Source organism: Crassostrea angulata, chromosome 9 (assembly GCF_025612915.1).
Source record: "Crassostrea angulata isolate pt1a10 chromosome 9, ASM2561291v2, whole genome shotgun sequence".
NCBI classification, from domain to species: Eukaryota; Metazoa; Mollusca; class Bivalvia; order Ostreida; family Ostreidae; genus Magallana; species Magallana angulata.
In genome coordinates this window covers 38,498,325-38,515,993 of record NC_069119.1, presented here as the reverse complement: position 1 = coordinate 38,515,993, position 17,669 = coordinate 38,498,325, and the positions used below count along the sequence as shown (strand labels likewise).

The 17,669-nt window shown below is 32.9% G+C and overlaps 1 pseudogene; it reads left to right on the top strand.

Annotated features, from left to right (window-relative positions):
• Nucleotides 1-17,669, top strand: part of LOC128163710 (uncharacterized) — a 66,046-nt pseudogene that overhangs the window by 14,807 nt on the left and 33,570 nt on the right.

Genomic DNA, 17,669 nt, shown 5'->3' with positions numbered 1-17,669 from the left:
CTTAAGTCTATTCTCATGCAGTTAGTGGTCTTGTGACAAAATAGTCAACAGACAGGAGGGCTAACAGCCAACTTCATGTCATTAGCCAGGCTCGCTTGAAGTAACAATTCAAATGATCACCTTTAATTTACAGTTCATGAGCTAAATAAATTGTTACTTACATGATAGATTCCCTGTTATTGTCTTTCTGAGTAAATATGTACTTTCTAAAATGAGATTTCAAATCTGCTGTATCTTCCTTTGACCACTTCACTGTTGAAATACAGAAAAAAACATTGATAATTCAAATTTGCATGGGTTAGGTGACATAAAATTATCATTATGTTTCTCAGGCCAAATTTCTCCTAAAGAGATGGAGGAGGGTGGCAATTTTTTTTAAATTAGTAAATAAGTAGGGCTTTTTTATATATTCATTAGCCATCTTGAGTTCCAAAAGCACATACCTAATGAAATTGTCATCAACACAACCCGCCCCCTCCTCCACCCAAAAAATTCAGGGCCATACTTAAACAAGAAAAAAGCTGTCAAAATGACAGAAAACCAGGTTTTCTTTTGTGTTAACAGTATCCATTATACATTTGTCAATCCTAAATTGATATCCAATCCAGAAAATTGAGGCACTTTATAATCTATAAAAACATAGGTAATCACAGATTACAAAGCTCACCGAGACGATACATCACCCTTATGAGACTTCACCTTTAAGAGACCACTTTTATCAGATTAAATGAAAATCATACTTTATGATCTTGGATATTCATGAATTCTGTTTTGACACAATATCGTATATCATCTGTTTAAAAATTGTATGATAATCATATGTTCATTTGTTAATCAATACAATAATATAACATTAAATATGGCATCCTATCATATTTACAACATATATCATATAATACAATAAAATACCATAATAAACAATAATGAGATATGATATTGTAACGTATGATATGACATTGTATTGTGTTATACGTTATTGTATTTGATCAAATTATGCAATATCATTATATAATATATATAACAATATAGTATTATATTACAATATCATATTACATAATATATCATAACATTGAAACATATGATATTATATTGTAAAATATAGTATGATATTGTATGATACTGTATCATTTTTAATACATAATATGATATTTTCTCGCATTATCACCGGTGTGAGATCGGTTTGTCCGGTGTGAGACAGCAGTGTGAGATTTTTCTGTCTTACACTGTGTATTACTACGCCGTTTTAAAACGTAAACAAACGTTGTCTGCTGTAGGGAAATGCAAAATAGTGCATTGATATTATCCATTAAGTAATTGTGTTGCATAATTAATTACAATTTTTCATATTTTAATTAAAAAAACTGTCGTATGCTTTCATTTAACTTGCACTATTTGAAGCACGCAGAGGGATAAACCGAAAGTAATCTTTTGAACGTCATAACAGAAAGTTGTCAAACATCATTTTTTAAGCTAATATAATGCAAGAAAAATAATCATTCATTATAAACTCGTGTGGGATAGTGAAATTCCACCTCGGGGCCAAGATTCACGGTCTAGGACTCGGCAAAGCCTCGTCCTAGACAGTGAATATTGTCCCCTCGGTGGAATTTCACTATCCCACACTCGTAATAATGAATGATTCTATTAGTATCACATGATACAATATAATTTGATACAACATTGTATCATATCAAATGATACAATATTATGTGATAAAGTAAAATATTATAAAATACAATATTATATTATACATATTGTATCATATGATACAATAATATGTTTTACAATATCATACAATACAATTTCATGTGATGTGATAATATATCATATTATAAACCAATATCATATTATACAATATCGTATGATACAATATTATATAATATTACAGTATCATATTATACAATTTTATGTGATATAATTCTATATTACAGAAACTAATATCATATACAATATCATATGATACAATATTATAGAATATACAATATTGTATCATAGGATACAATATTATATTTTGCAATATCTTATCTAATAGTATCATGTGATAAAATAATAAATTAATAATACAATATAATATTATACAATATTGTACCATGATATACAATACTATACATAACGATATCATGACACAATATCATAACATAAAATATAAAAAAAAAATTGATACAATATCATATCATATCATACAACTTTTTATAATATTACATATGATATTAATATATTGTGTCATATTAAATATTCATATTGTTTCATACCAAACAATACTATATCAAAGGAATAATGTTATATCATTAATCAACAAACACATCTACATGTATTTATCGAGCAGGTTTGAGTGAGGTAGGAGATTTCTTTAGCATCCTTGATAATGGAGATCAGGCTCTGCATCTGAAGCAACCTCTGCGTTTCATTTATAATATAGTTAAATCAACTACGCAAGCTATCATCTATAAAACATGCGACATGTTCGAAAAAAACTAAACCTCATCCAGCATCCGAAACCTATGGCTCAGATTCAGCATTCAAGCCTGTCAGGTGCATCAGTATACATAAGACGCATCTCCATGCAAGATTGGTGAAATTCAGACCAGTAATAACTAAGATATCATCATCAGAGGGCACTAACAATTAAAACCTTAACCTGCTCCAGCATCCACAACCTATGGCTCAGATTCAACATCCATGCCTGTCAGGTGCATCTGTATCATAAGACACACCATCCATTCAAGTTTGGTGAAGTTAGGACCTGTAATAACTAAGATATACCGTATATCAGGTTTTTTCCGCGTCATGTTTTTTCCGCGATTCAGAACCTAGAACGGTATATAAAATTTACGCGAATCGAATTTTCACTATTTCAATGTCATAGTGAAAATATAATTCAAGATTTTTTTAACCCTGTGAAGTAAGAGGGTAAAAGTATCTAAATTGCCGCTCATTAATATAAAAAAAATTCGGACAAACCATTTACACGATTTCCTTAATGTTAAATAATTACCGATAATTATTTTCAGAGACGCAAACAGTCATAGATAAATAGATCATGTACCGTTACATATACCAGTAGCTCAGGTATAATCAGACATCGGTTTACGCAAGAAAAGCGACCGTTTTAATTAGCTTGTCAATGGATTATTAAATAAACTATGAGGCTTACATACCTATTATCTTGCGCTTGCTTCCGATCCCGCAATTTCTACTCTAAACTTACTGAACACAGTTCATTGTACTTTTACATACCTGTTTACTTCATAATGAAAGAGGGAACTATATTATAAGAACAACACTTTGTATCAATTTCACCCCTAAACAGAAAACCATTCTATACTTTCAACAATATGTGTCACATACAGTACCCGCAACATTATTTTTTACAAGATAAACGATAGGATAGGATACATGCACGATAGGATAGGATTAACGCACAATAGAGCAGGATACACGATATGATAGGATTGATACACGATAGGAAAGGATAAATGATGTTCAGGATAAACTCATTATCCAGTGAGTATATACAATATTCACACTAAACCTGATGATTGCATACTTTGATAAACAAAAGGTACGAAGCAATTAAGTTATAAGCAGAATTTCTATTTTATTTTCAAACGAAATGTACTGCTAAATATAGATGCCTCATTTGAAATGAATACACTGAAAATATAATTGAGGTGGGCTAAAATTATCTGTATTGTACATATACACTAATGTTGTTTACGTTACCTATCAGCCAATCGCAGAACAGCTCAGCCTGATGAAAATTCACACGGAAAATAGTGGCTTAGAATAAAATTCAATCTTGTTCTGAATTATTATAAAATCTACTATTAATATAATTATTTTTTTAAAGATTATTGCATAAAATATGTACATCGTGTAATGTACAAGATGTGTGAAGCAGTAAGACACTCTCCGCGTACGATTTAATAAATTAAATGTACGGGTAAATAATATGTTACCCTGTTCCTTTAAATTTTGACTGCTCATATTACTCATTTATCTCCATTTTGTAGAGATGATTATATTTTGTTCATTTCTTTTTAAAATATCTTTGAAATAAAGTAATTGACTACATATAACTCAATATTGTTCATCTGATTGTGTGCTTTATCTAGTTGTGCATTATTATTCAATAAATTATCGTTTGCGGCTTACTGAACGACTTTTAACTTGAATATAAAATCACTTTCCCACGATAAGGCAGCATACGATTAACACGATAGGATAAACGAAAATACTGATAAATGATAATTCTGATAGGATTAACGCACGATAGGATAGGATTAACGCACGATAGAACAATATACACGCACGATACGATAGGATTAACGCACAATAGGATAGAATAGGATTGTAAAAAATAACGTTGCGGGTAGCTCACCTGAGCAACAGCGTCTCTAGATAGAAGTATATATTGGTAATTTGCTTATGAACCAATGAAATGCTTAAATACACAGCTTCATTCAGGTGAACTAAATAAGTATTGTATAACCTCAAATTTACCTTTGAAATCAGAAATGTATTTAACTTGAAATCCGTCTTTATCTAGACCAGACCGAATATAAAATTTTAGCATCCTCCTCTGGTGACAGTCGCCTTCTCTAGAAAAAAAATTATGTAGAAGAACATTATTAAGTAATTTTTGAACAAATATTGTGATGCTGGCTAAAAGAAGAATTGCTAATTTCAGACAAAATTGTGAATTTGCCATTTTGAATCAAGATTATGGTGTGGTTGTTTATAAACCCACACCACTGGGGATCTTCTGACTTTTCTGTATCTGTCTTAGTCAAAATATCTTAGCTATAGAAACACCTAATATGCCAGTCATGTTATGTTGAATGATGTTTCACTGAAATAATGCAATTTTACTTCTGCTGCAAACATTTTTTTCTTTTCATACTTTATTTAATATTGGCATTTTTGGTGATGCTACTTTTTAATTCAATTCAACAATGTGTCAATAATTTATTTGTAAAAAATTTCATCTGGCACGTTCTCCAGACAAAAAAATTAACCAATAAGCTTATATTGTGTCTAGTGATATTTACTCTATTGCAATATTATATTCATCTGTTATTTCATATCACTAATTAAGCTACAATATGCTTTTCCAATTTAATTACCATTTAACAGGAATTTATAGATATCGACAGGAAGACATATTTGTTTTCTTTTTACACAATTTAGTTTAATAAATAAAAAAATGTGTTATTATGCATATTGTGCAGTAAAGACCAACAAACCCTCCCTCTCTCTCTCTCTCTCTCTCTCTCTCTCTCTCTCTCTCTCATGCTTTAAATGTTGACAAAGCACCAGAAAGCGACTTAACATCAACATCATGCTTTTAAAGGAAATACAACAATATTCTTCTCGTAGGCAATTCTCAGGAGAGTTTTTAAAAAGCCAGAGGACACTAAACCAACATAAACTCTGACTACTCAATAACTTTTTATAAAAGGAAATAACTCTAACTGTAATGGACAGTAATTTGAATTTACACCGAAATCTCTCTCGACTGAATTATCGAATCTAAGAATCTCACAACAGCTATCAAATGAGGACATTTCTTCAGAGTTGGATAGGTGTTTGTAACCTGCCTTTATTTGAATGACTACATTTGGTGAAATAAGATTTTGAGGATTCCATTGATTTCCTTAAATTCCAGTTATTAGTGACTGTACATGATTCTCCTCAAACCGAAATGACCCGTTTAGCGAAATGCGAACTGTAAACAACATGTTGACAAACCAAGAGTACTGGCTACGTTTCATGTTCTACTTTAAGAAGTTTTAATTTATTTGACTCAATTAGGACAATTTGTTAAAATAAATTCTTGTTTGAATCACTCATTCACTATGCTGTCGTGGAAGTTACAATTTTCACAAGTTAATAAAGTAGTTGCAACATTCAATTTCAGTTTAATAAACTTAAGACGAGTTAAGTTATTAATTATCTTAATCCATATAAAAGTGTTTTTAATAACATTAACATGTTAATTTACACCATCTAATAGTTATACAGAGTTGGAGAAATGGCCTAGAAATCCACCAGACATTGTGTCCTATAAATTTTCAAAATTTGCCAGACATCTTGAAAATTATTCAGACAAGTAAATAAAATGACGAAAATACATGTTTAATATGTGAAAACATTTTCATTGTTTTTATTTAAAGTCACTCGGCTTGAATTCTGTTTACCGTACTTCAATATGAACAGTTCTAAAATGGTTCTGCAGTGTTTGTTTCGGCTTTATAATCATATATACTGCTGATGTTTAAAAATAAGTTAGAATACCCTTAAATACTGAGCCTAGAAAGGCTTATATAAAGGTAACACGTACCTATATGAGAAAATCATTTTCAAAAATAGAAGTTGAATTAGGGTTACAAGCATCTCATTGGCGCCGCCATATCGGACGCCATTTTTTTTAACAAAGTTAACTCGATCATTAAATGGTTGTTGGTCATTTATGTTTACTACTTTTAACTTCCTCTGAACTTGATACGAACGTCTTATTAAATTAATAAATGGAGGAAACCCCCAAATATCAAACAACCAATCTTTGAGTTACTCAATTGAATTTTGTTTTCTATACTGCATTTCAAAATTTACCAGACACAATGTCCAACAGACTTCTAACATTTACCGGACAAACATAAAAACAACCACAGATCACCTGCAATCCGGCACATTTCGCCAACTCTGGTAATAGTAATACTAAAAGATTGAAAACTGTTCACACTGCTCTTTCTCAACGGATATTCTGGACATTTAATTAACATTTGGTGAGTAGATTTAGTATTTTTTATTAGAAAAAAAGCCTAAGAATAGATAGTTGTAGAAATTTAAATAAAGCTAATATTTGTTCAGTTTTTATATTGGGACATCTTTATTTGATAAACGGGGAAAATGAACTTTTTGGCGACCTGGGGGTAACGGTTACCATAGAAAATTGTCAATATAACACCTATTTTTTGATGCACTGGTTTTCTTCCTTTAAGAAATTTATTTAATAATCTTTCTTTGGTTGACATATCAATGCAAAAATTGACCAGAAAACTTCACCACTGCGTGTATTACATTGATGAATGTTTTCCGGTGAATGAACATAGTTTAAATGTCGACAAAAATAATATGTATGTTTAATTTTTGCAAATGCCGTGGTAATTTGATAGCCAATGTGGTACTTAGGGATAACAGATCGTATTATCTTCGCACAAATTTATCTCGCATGTAAAATGAGCGATTGTTACGAACATCGAATTCACAATATTACGTCACAATAACTAAAACTCAATGAAAAATCGTTTATGACGCAATATATGGTTGTTTAACTTCATATATACACACTTTATAAGGCGCAAGTAGTGGCTGACCTTGCTATAATATCATATACCTAGTAGTGTATCAGCCCTGATACATGTGTTTTGGACTAGGTGATACAGCAACCGGAAGCTAGGGCTGTATCGCCCTCGGGGCTGATATTTCTCTGTCTCAGCCCGTCGTCAAGGGGGTGTATTGCCCTCAAATTTGAAATCGATATTTTCCATATATCTCTGCTACATATTAAGACTAGTTTGTGAAATAACGATAGAATAACGAATATATAATACAAATTCTCACCTTACACGTCTGAATATTTTTATTTATTACCGAAAACTGAAAAATAATAATTCAAAAATAGCGCCAAAGAGTGATGTGTATCTAAGTAAGGGGAGGTAACCTACACAACAGTTGGGTATTTAGAACAATAGCACGCTTTATTTAATATCAATCAACGTTTAAATTACGGAGGATATAGAGAAGGACGGAACGAGACTTAATCTAAGAAAACCTGAGATTAGACTGTAAAAATTATGTGGTGAAAGTAATGGACGCCGTTATGAACGTTCTCAAACAAATTTCTATTTGCTATAACAGTATGGATCTTTATAAATGGAATCTGACGGGAAACTTACGAAATCCCAGTGAAAGAATTTGACTCATTACGAAGCTGCGTAGGAGGGAAGTTTCTCTCTCGATAATTTTGAATTCTAGAAGATAGTGCTTTATTTCAGACCACAAACTCCCTTCTACTGTATTTCAAATGACGATGGTTTGTCAACAAAGTCAGACAACTCTTACAGTATTAACACATATATAAAAGGAAATAAAAACGAACAGGTTTTGTATATCCGAAAAAAATCTATAGCGTCTTCATGATAAATTATATTCCTTATTCGGAATTTAAATTTACATTTAAGTCTTTGATTTTAGACATATGATATAAACAACATCACACTTTTGTTTTGATCTCGTCCCTGGTATCAGCCCTCGGATGGTATCGGCCCACGCCCTTCGGGCTTGGGCCGATACCAACCGCTCGGGCTGATACCAGGGCCGAGATCAAAACAAAAGTGTGATATTCTATATATATAACATGCTAAAATACGCTTTTCAACATATTTTAATATGCATAAATTTCTTTAGAGGATGTCACAGTACTGTAGTGAGATTTTTATTTGCTCAAGTTATTTATTGCCATCTATATACTATGTAGCAGGTTTGAAACTAACGGTAGCCCGCTAGCCCGGGACAACTGAAACTTGTGGTCAGGCTACCAAACAAGTCATAAAGGTTGTACTGTGGGGCTACTGAAATTTTAAATACCATACTACCACTGAAAGCAATGTGTTAATATATTTTTTTACAAATTCCCAAATATTTGCTACCGAGATCTTTAAACATCGGTGTGAGATCTACTATGTTATTGTTCGACGTTGTTTTGGTCCCACTTAACAGAGAATGCAAGTGGTGCACCGATGTAGACATTTGATCTGGGAAAAATATGGCATTGCCTGGTGAATGGTTCTACCGCATCTATAGTAACCGGGTGTCAATTTTCTTTAAAGATTTGGCATTATTATGGGTTCTAACTCTTTAAAATCTCTTTATTTTGGAACAATATATGGATTCCCATGATAGAAATCTTGGTACCAGTACTTTTTTTTAAAGTAAAAAATTGACATATGACGTTATGATAAAGTCATTATTTATCAATAACCTGTGGGTGAATTTAATCATATATCAACTGTCGCAGCGTTAACATTTTATCTCTTTGTTATTGTTTGAAAGAGTATGAAATAAATTGAAATATCTTACCAGGATCCGTTGAAAGTTCCCAAAACTAAAAGGCTCATGGTGGTCTACCATTTCTTTAACGGTATTTCAATAACTCGTACATCAATGAATTCGAATTCTGTTTTAAAACCCAAACACAAGCAAGCAAGCAATATAAACTGTGCGAGTACGAGACCTTAATCGATCGACAATAATTATTTGAATCAGTAATTTGATTTAATTCATTAATATCAAATCTATCGACGACAAATTGAGCCCAGCAGCCCTTGGTAAACTTGTGAACTCCGGACACCCCCCCCCCCCCCCCACCCCAACACACACACACACACACCGCGAGTCATACAACGTTAGATATTCTATATTGCAAATTAAATTTTATAAAAAAAAACCCACCCATTGGAAAGTTGAAATAATTATTATACAGACAGAACATTGTATGAAATTTGTAAGAAGGTTGTGTGTATTGTACATGTGGCGGCGTTGGATGCGATGTGCATTGTACATTAAAATATCGTCGGCTATTAACTTTATTGTTGTTTGAGGTAGTTTTCCCTACGAATAAACAAATTTAAAGAATAAAGCAACATTTACTCACCTTGTGACCGGTGACATTGAAAATGCAAGATGCCATTTTTCTTTGGAAATCCCCGGATTATGTACGAAGTACCCGGATGATAATGTCCGTAGACAAAATTGAATTCTTCACGGTGAGGTAAAAATTCGATTTTTTATGTGTTTTCATATTACGAAATAAACCATCCAAAAACCTTCCAAAATGACCACTGTGACTTATGATTTAAAAATTTTAACTACATACATGGCAAAATTGGGAGAAATCGTCGAATTTCCGCGGTACCCTTGTTGCGTATTTTTATGTATTTTGACATATATGTGGTCAATCATTATGGCACCTTTTAAATCGTTAAGATGCAACAGAACAAAAATTTTTAACAGGCTACAGTAAGGATATGTCTTTAATTATTAGGTAATTAACAATTTACTATTAATCAAGGTTGATTTGGCATACAAATTAAGCATGAATATTAGGGAACCCGGTTTGGTGTCCCCTTATTCTACAGGTCCCCTTAACATGTATATAAATTTACAGCCGGTGTCCCTAATGTTGAAACTCTGTATATATATATATATATATATATATATATATATACTAACCCCCCCCCCCACCCCCCCCCCCCCCATAAGGAATTTCATGGTTTGGGAATAAAACATTGTGGTTGGTATGATTTTTTTAGTTATATGTATACTAGACCCCCACCCCACACCACCTCCTCCCCCCACCCTTGTATTAGGATTTTCATGATTTTGGGAATTAGCCTTTTTCTCTACTTGTCAAGATTTCTGATGATCAGACCTCCCCCCCCCCCCTTTCAACTTGCTTCCGACGCCACTGCTAAATGCATCGACTAGGAATGCTGGACTAGAAGTAGCCGCTGGAAAGTGCTGTCTAGATTAAGAATATTGAATTGTTATTCCACAAACACATAATGCATAAAGATTATAAAAACCAAATATCTTGGGCCGAAATGGCTCGGAGACGAAATTGTAGGATGCCGAAACAACGAAACGTCATCTATAACGTGTGATCAGACGATAAAAAGATGTAGGGGATGTAGAAAGAGGAATTTAAGGGATATTCATTTGGATGGCTGACTGTTCATCGTGTAAGAAATGAAATGTTATAGAATTGTTCAGGGTCACAGATTCTATTATATTGTACAATGTGGTGTTTTTTCTTGTGAATTGTTCAGGGTTACAGATTCCATTATATTTTTCTTTTTATGCCACTGCCGGAGTGTCCGAGGAACGGAATGTCTTGAATTTCCTCTGAACAAAGTTTACAAATATCAATGAACCTCTTCTTAATAAATGTTACAGGCAGACGTTGTTGAGAAGGGAGAAAGATCTAGAGCAAATAATTAATGGAAGAAATATCTAACCAGAAATGAAACCCGGGACCCACACGTTTCTATTGGTGAAGCTTAAATGTGGCCTGTCAGTAGAAGGGAATTCAGGTAAAGAGAGAGAGAGAGAGAGAGAGAGAGAGAGAGAGAGAGAGAGAGAGAATGATGTTGGTTATATGTGTAGGCAAACCTCAGTTAAGTACATCATGACTGTCTAACTGTCAAATGACAGAGTAAATTCTAGAAAGGAAAAAAATACAAAATTTTACTTACACATGTGTGTGTGGATATAAGGTGGCTAATTGTATAAGGCCACAACCTCCACCTCCTTTTTCAGCCAAAGTCTGTGCGCTGACGCGCTTGCACAACAGATTTTGTTTGTCAACTTAATTATAGATTATACAATTTTATTATCATTGGGCACAATGTTTCACTCTGCCAGAATGAGTGGAATTGCACATAGTATATAAGTTAAATTATCCTGATATCAATTATTTTGATTTTAATGAGGCACTTGATGTCTTTTTCAATAGAAAACTATTAGAAACATTGAGAGTATAAGAATGTAGAGATGATTTATGAACATGATGAATGAGAGAAATCTTTCCAGACCATAATATATATACTAAATTCATATTAGTAAATACAGACGGTATGTGTTTGTAAAACACTGATACTCTGTATGACATTTGTATGACATTTAACGGCAAAGAGTATTCTAAACTTCAGGATCAATATCATATTAAAGATTAAAAATATTGTAAGGTGGTGTCCAAAAAAAAATAAAAGCTCTAACAACCCAAAGTTATAGCAAAATAGACAAAATCCAAAGTCAAAACGTGTATTTAAAGTGAAATACAAAGAATGTTGGTTTGTGTCGCTACAGAATGAATCTGTGATATAAGAAAGCAATACTGCTTACTATTGAAGTAAATCGAACTTATTTGACAGGGTAATAATATCAGACTCAATATATCTTAGCATTAATGCAAGGGATAATGCTTTAAAATAAAGAAAAATCAACGTCATTTGAGTGGTTTAATACAGGAAGATTTAACTTGGATTAAAAGAGAGGAGAGGGGTGTGCGCCGACGCACTGAATATAATTAGCCTATAAGGTCGTACTGGAAAAACATTGTTTTTAATGCATTAAAAGATAAATTCTCCAAATCGTACATTTGATATTTTGCTTACTTTTTAGGTGTTTCATCCTCATTCAAGGTAGAAATAACAGATCCAGTTTTGGGAAAACATTAATAAATGTGGTATAGTATGAACATTAATCTTATATAATTATGATACAGCAGTAATTTATTCAGCTAATCTTTCATTATTCTATCAATGGTATAAGGTGGGTGAATTGATTGACATCTGTATACATTAGGTAAATTCGTTCTTTAATTTAGATTAGATGTAACCTTCTCTGACACTACTGAATCAGGTTAAGCACGGTGATGTTGATCATTTTTAATCACATTTTATTCAGCTGATCCCTCTCTATTCTATCAGTAATAGTATAAATTGATGAATTGATCGTAAATTATTTGTTTACATACAATCTGAAGGTTGATTGAGCCAAGTTTCTGGAACACTACCGCTTTTAATTAAACACAGTCTCACTGAGTTGTTCCCCTTTTCACCTATACTTAAAACAAGCCAAGTTTTTAATAAATGTACAATTTATATTTCTGTTCTTAAATCATTACATTCATGTTAAACATTTTTAATTAAGCTAGAAATGCACAGAGTAATTAAGTATCTCGATTATTACAAAACAGTTCCAAACACACAAGTTAGATTAAGATTAGTGTGTTAGTAATTCTCTCTCTTTCTCTCTCTCTCTTTCCTCTCTCTCTCTCTTTCCTTTCTCTCTCTCTCTGCTGTCTGTGTATACCAATGAAAATATATCTAATTTATCGTTAAATAAATTAAAGTTATTTCCTAATTTAATCTCTCTCTCTCTCTTTCTCTCTCTCTCTCTCTCTCTCTCTCTCTCTCTCTCTCTCTCTCTCTCTCTCTCAGTACTCATGCTTTCCTATATGCTGTAATTGTAAAATCATTTACTATCAAAACTTTTTTCTGTATAATATTACTTTGGTTTATACATGTACTGGTGTGTAGAATTGTGTGGTGTCTTTATAGGTTTTAAGTGTATGATACATGGAGATACAGTGGATGAAGTTAAGAAAAACAAAATGCATATGTGGTATAGTATTCGTGAATTTATCATATTAGTATATGAATTTTTATTACTCAGCTTATCTTTTTGTTTCTTGGTCACTCAGGAGACCTATTGCTATAACTCGTCCGTCGTTGTGTGTCATTCATGAACATCACAGTATACAGCTCTTAAATAGGTATGAGGGTAGTAGTCATTGTGTTAGCCCTGGGGTAGGAACTGTTGTCCCGAGACAATAGGCCAAGGTCAACATCAATTTTTTACCAAGGTATTGACAAAATAACTATTGCCCTTATCCATATTTAAAGTTTGTTTTCTCAAACAAAGGAAAAAATATATTCTTGTGGTTATGTCAGGGCTGGGATATTGTCGAATTATCTTCCCAGGGGACAGTCAAATACTCAGCAAGGGTAAGGGGGAGACCCGGTCATAGGCCACAGTCAAATACTCAGCAAGGGTAAGGGGTAAAACATGTTATAGACCATTAGCCAATAGTCGAATGACTTTATATATCATTTGATGTGTTCCTATTTCTGAACACATTTGATAATTAGGTGAAAACGAAATTGAGAGAGCAAGGAGAACAACAGTACATGTATGAGAGAGTAAATGTAGCGAGAGAGAGAGAGAAAGAGAGAGAGAGAAGGATGAGAGATTAAGAGTACATAAGAGAGAGAGAGTACATGTTTAGAGAGAAAGTTTTAGACACAGAGATATAGAAAAATTTGTCTGAGAGAGAAAAAGAGAAAGAGAGACAGCAGGAGTGCGTCTCAGAGAGAGAGAGAGAGAGAGAGAGAGAGTACATGTTTAGAGAGAACGTCTGAGAGAGATAAAGCACAAATTTGTCTGTGAGAGAGAGAGAGAGAGGGAGCAAGAGTACATGTTTAGAGAGAAAGTCTGAGAGAGAGAGAGAGAGAGAGAGAGAGAGAGAGAAAACAAAAAGAACAAGGGATGTTATTGGCCAAAACATGCTGTGTAATCAATGGTAACCGTATATGATTTATTCATGTAACTTTAGTCTATGATACATTTTGCTTTAACCACGGTGTCTTTTTAAAACAAAACGTTTACATTTTACGAAGCCTTTAACGTGATGTCATAAACATCTTCTATTATCTTCGGACTTGAAAAAGAAAGGAACGACACGTTTTTGTAATCGACTTGCGGAAGGAGCATGTGGTGCAGCTAACGGGCTTAGTATTTATATAGCACATGGCCTCTGAAACTGCTTGGTTGAATTTTATTATAATATGCTATAATATTTATGCATTATTTAATCGAATAAAGGATTTACTATATGACAACTAGGTTAAATAAATAGCTTTTATTAGTGATTTAAAATCAAATGTACGTAAAGTTTATACTCTGTCCCGAGTTTTTGCTTCCACCACTTTTTGCTTGATATTTCAATAATAGTAAATACCTTTGTGCTCCAACTACGTTCATCCACTAATATGAAAAATGTCCAGATTACTTGTTTTGAAACGCCCCCTCTACCGCTTCAGGTTTCAATACACATCCAAAAATTGAAAGTCTACGGAGATTTTGCATTGCATCAGCCATTAATAAGCCCGGATGATAATGTTCAAAAATTGCGCGATGTATTCCGAATGGAGAAAAGATGTAAACATTTCCCATTACAAATCTCCGTAAGAAAATTGTTTTCGTTCCTGTGAAATTTTATGAGTGAAAAGGGATAATTGTTCAATGAAGATATCTTGGATATATTCCCTTTCATTGATTTCAATTGTATTTCTTTCACAGGTATGTGTATTTTTATTAAAAATCATCAAAAAGTGATGGAAGCAATAACTTGGGACAGACTATAGTCTATCACACATTCTCATTCTCTCTCTCTCTCTCTCTCTCTCTCTCTCTCTCTCTCTCTCGTTTCTTGGAACAAGTAATGTATTGGCTACAAACAGTACGTTTCTAAGTGGTTTGATAAAGATGAATTCTAAAATTTTAAACAAGATCACGAAAAACACTTTATCAACTGATTCACTAATTCTGTGTGCTATAAAACTGAATACCGGTACTTACATTTTTCATTGTCTTTGCCTGTGATAACACTATGTATCGATTTTGTACTGTACAGTCCAAGTAAAGGACTATGTGCGGTTTTATGCATTTTTTGTCCCCAAAATCAAAGTTTTAGAAAGAGCTTTAAAAATAAGGTGAAAGATAGTTAAAATCATATTGAAAATAAATGTGTAAAAAGGTTATCACCACAGTGACGTCATAATGTAGAAATGACGTCATGAAGATTGCATTATTTTGATAAATTGATGTTTTGTGGCAAAATATTGGTGTTTTCCGACGGTTTTTCGACTGGGAAACATCGAGCGCAGGCTTGCTCAAGTACCATTTTTTAGTATAATGTGTATTACTATCTGAAGAAAAATATATGTTAAAATCCCACTTGAGCAGACCAGCGCTCTATACTTCCGAATGCAAAATATAGAGCAAAAAAGAGAATATTTTCATTTGTTTGCAGATTTGCGGGAATTTGGTAATTTAGGTGACGTCATAGATAAACAACGAATGACCAATGATGACTAAAATCAAGATTAAAGCTAAAGGCATCCTTTATACAATGATTTGTGAAAATTTCATTTTTATACGATACTATTTAAAAATCGGTTCAAATCGGGGGCAGATATTTGACCATACCGAACATAGTCCTTTTAATCAAATGATGTATAATTGGGGTGCAAGTGGGGTTTGATTATTTACATTCAAATATTCAATCGTACAGTTGCTGAAAATTATAGAAATATAAGTAATAAGAAAACATTCTTTGAATATTATGAGGTTTTAATTTCGGTCGGGGCGTGATCAAATCTATCATAAAGCCCTTTGGGCTTTATTGGATTTGATCATGCCCCGACCGAAATTATCACCTCATAATATTATCACCTCATAATACCCAGATAATGATTCCTTATTCCTTAAATATACCGGTGTATGAACATGTGCATGTTTTATACAAAAAATAGATTTAAAATATAATACTAGAAAATATAAAATGAAATTAACTGCATATATTGTTCTTATCAAAAAGGTATAATTGTTTTCATGAATAATAATATGTTTCTCGACTTGTTGCAATACTGCTGCTATCATAGGCAAAATCCCATCATGAGCCCTGGACCGGTAAATGTCCGAGCAAAAATAAACTGGCGACTTCGAGAGAATAATGACGTATATCTTCGCTATCTTAAGATCCATCAACTTTAAATTTAGCATGAGTGTATCTCAGACATTACTTTTCTGAAAAATACATGCATATTGCGATTGTTTTAAATATTAATTGATTTATTAGGCTTTTGAAGCGAGCTGAAAGTTTTTTATCTGGGTCAGAGTTCGATCCCTTTCTTTATTTATGGTTACATTGAAATTAATGTTAAAACGGGCTTGGCCCCTGTGCTCATGAATCACCCAAAAAAGCATTTTATTGTTTAAATATCTTACTTATATTTTGTTAGTTTCATGATTTTTTTATAACACACAAACAACTACATGTAATTTAAGGCAATCGGTGCTCTTGGATAGAACAATTCAGCAACTTTATAAATGCTGGAATTTTACAAAAAAAAAATTTACCAACGGGTACAATAATATACAAGAAAACAGATTAATTAAACAGATGAATAATATATTTTAACTTCTCGCAAGTATTAAAAACAGGCACAGGTACAATGCACTGTGTACCTGTAAGGTTACATTTCTTTTCTGCGTGGGTAGCCGATTTCTTCAGTTAAACCAGTCGTTCAATATTCATATTCCATCAAGCAATCTGCTATCATCTTCCGACCTTCGGAGGACAGTTTTTAGCTCACCTGAGCTGAAAGCTCAAGTGAGCTTTTCTGATCACATTTTGTATGTCTGTCCATCTGTCTGTAAACTTTTCACATTTTCAACATCTTCTCCAGAACCACTGGGCCAATTTCAACCAAACTTGGCACAAAGCACCTTTAGGCAAAGGGAGATAATTAGAAATTATTGAAAATATTCGTGAAATTTTCAGCTCAAGAATCACTAAGCCAGGAAAGCTGATACTTGTGTTGAAGCATCCATAGGTAATGTAGATTCAAAGTTGTGAAAATCATGACCCCCAGGGGTAGGGTGGGGCCACAATGGGGGGTCGAAGTTTTACATAGGAATATATAGAGTACATTTTCAAAAATCTTCTTCTCAAGGTCCATTAGGCCAGGAAAGTTGAAACTTATGTGGAAGCATCCTCAGGTAGAGTAAATTTAAAGTTGTGAAAATCATGACCCCTTGGGGTAGGGTGGGGCCGCAATTGGGAGGTCAAATTTTTACATAGGAATATATAGTGTAAATCTTTAAAAATCTTCTTCTCAGAAACTAATCAGCCAGAAAAGCTGATACTTGTGTGATATGGAGGGTAATTGTGTTAAAAAATCCAGACATGTAAACTT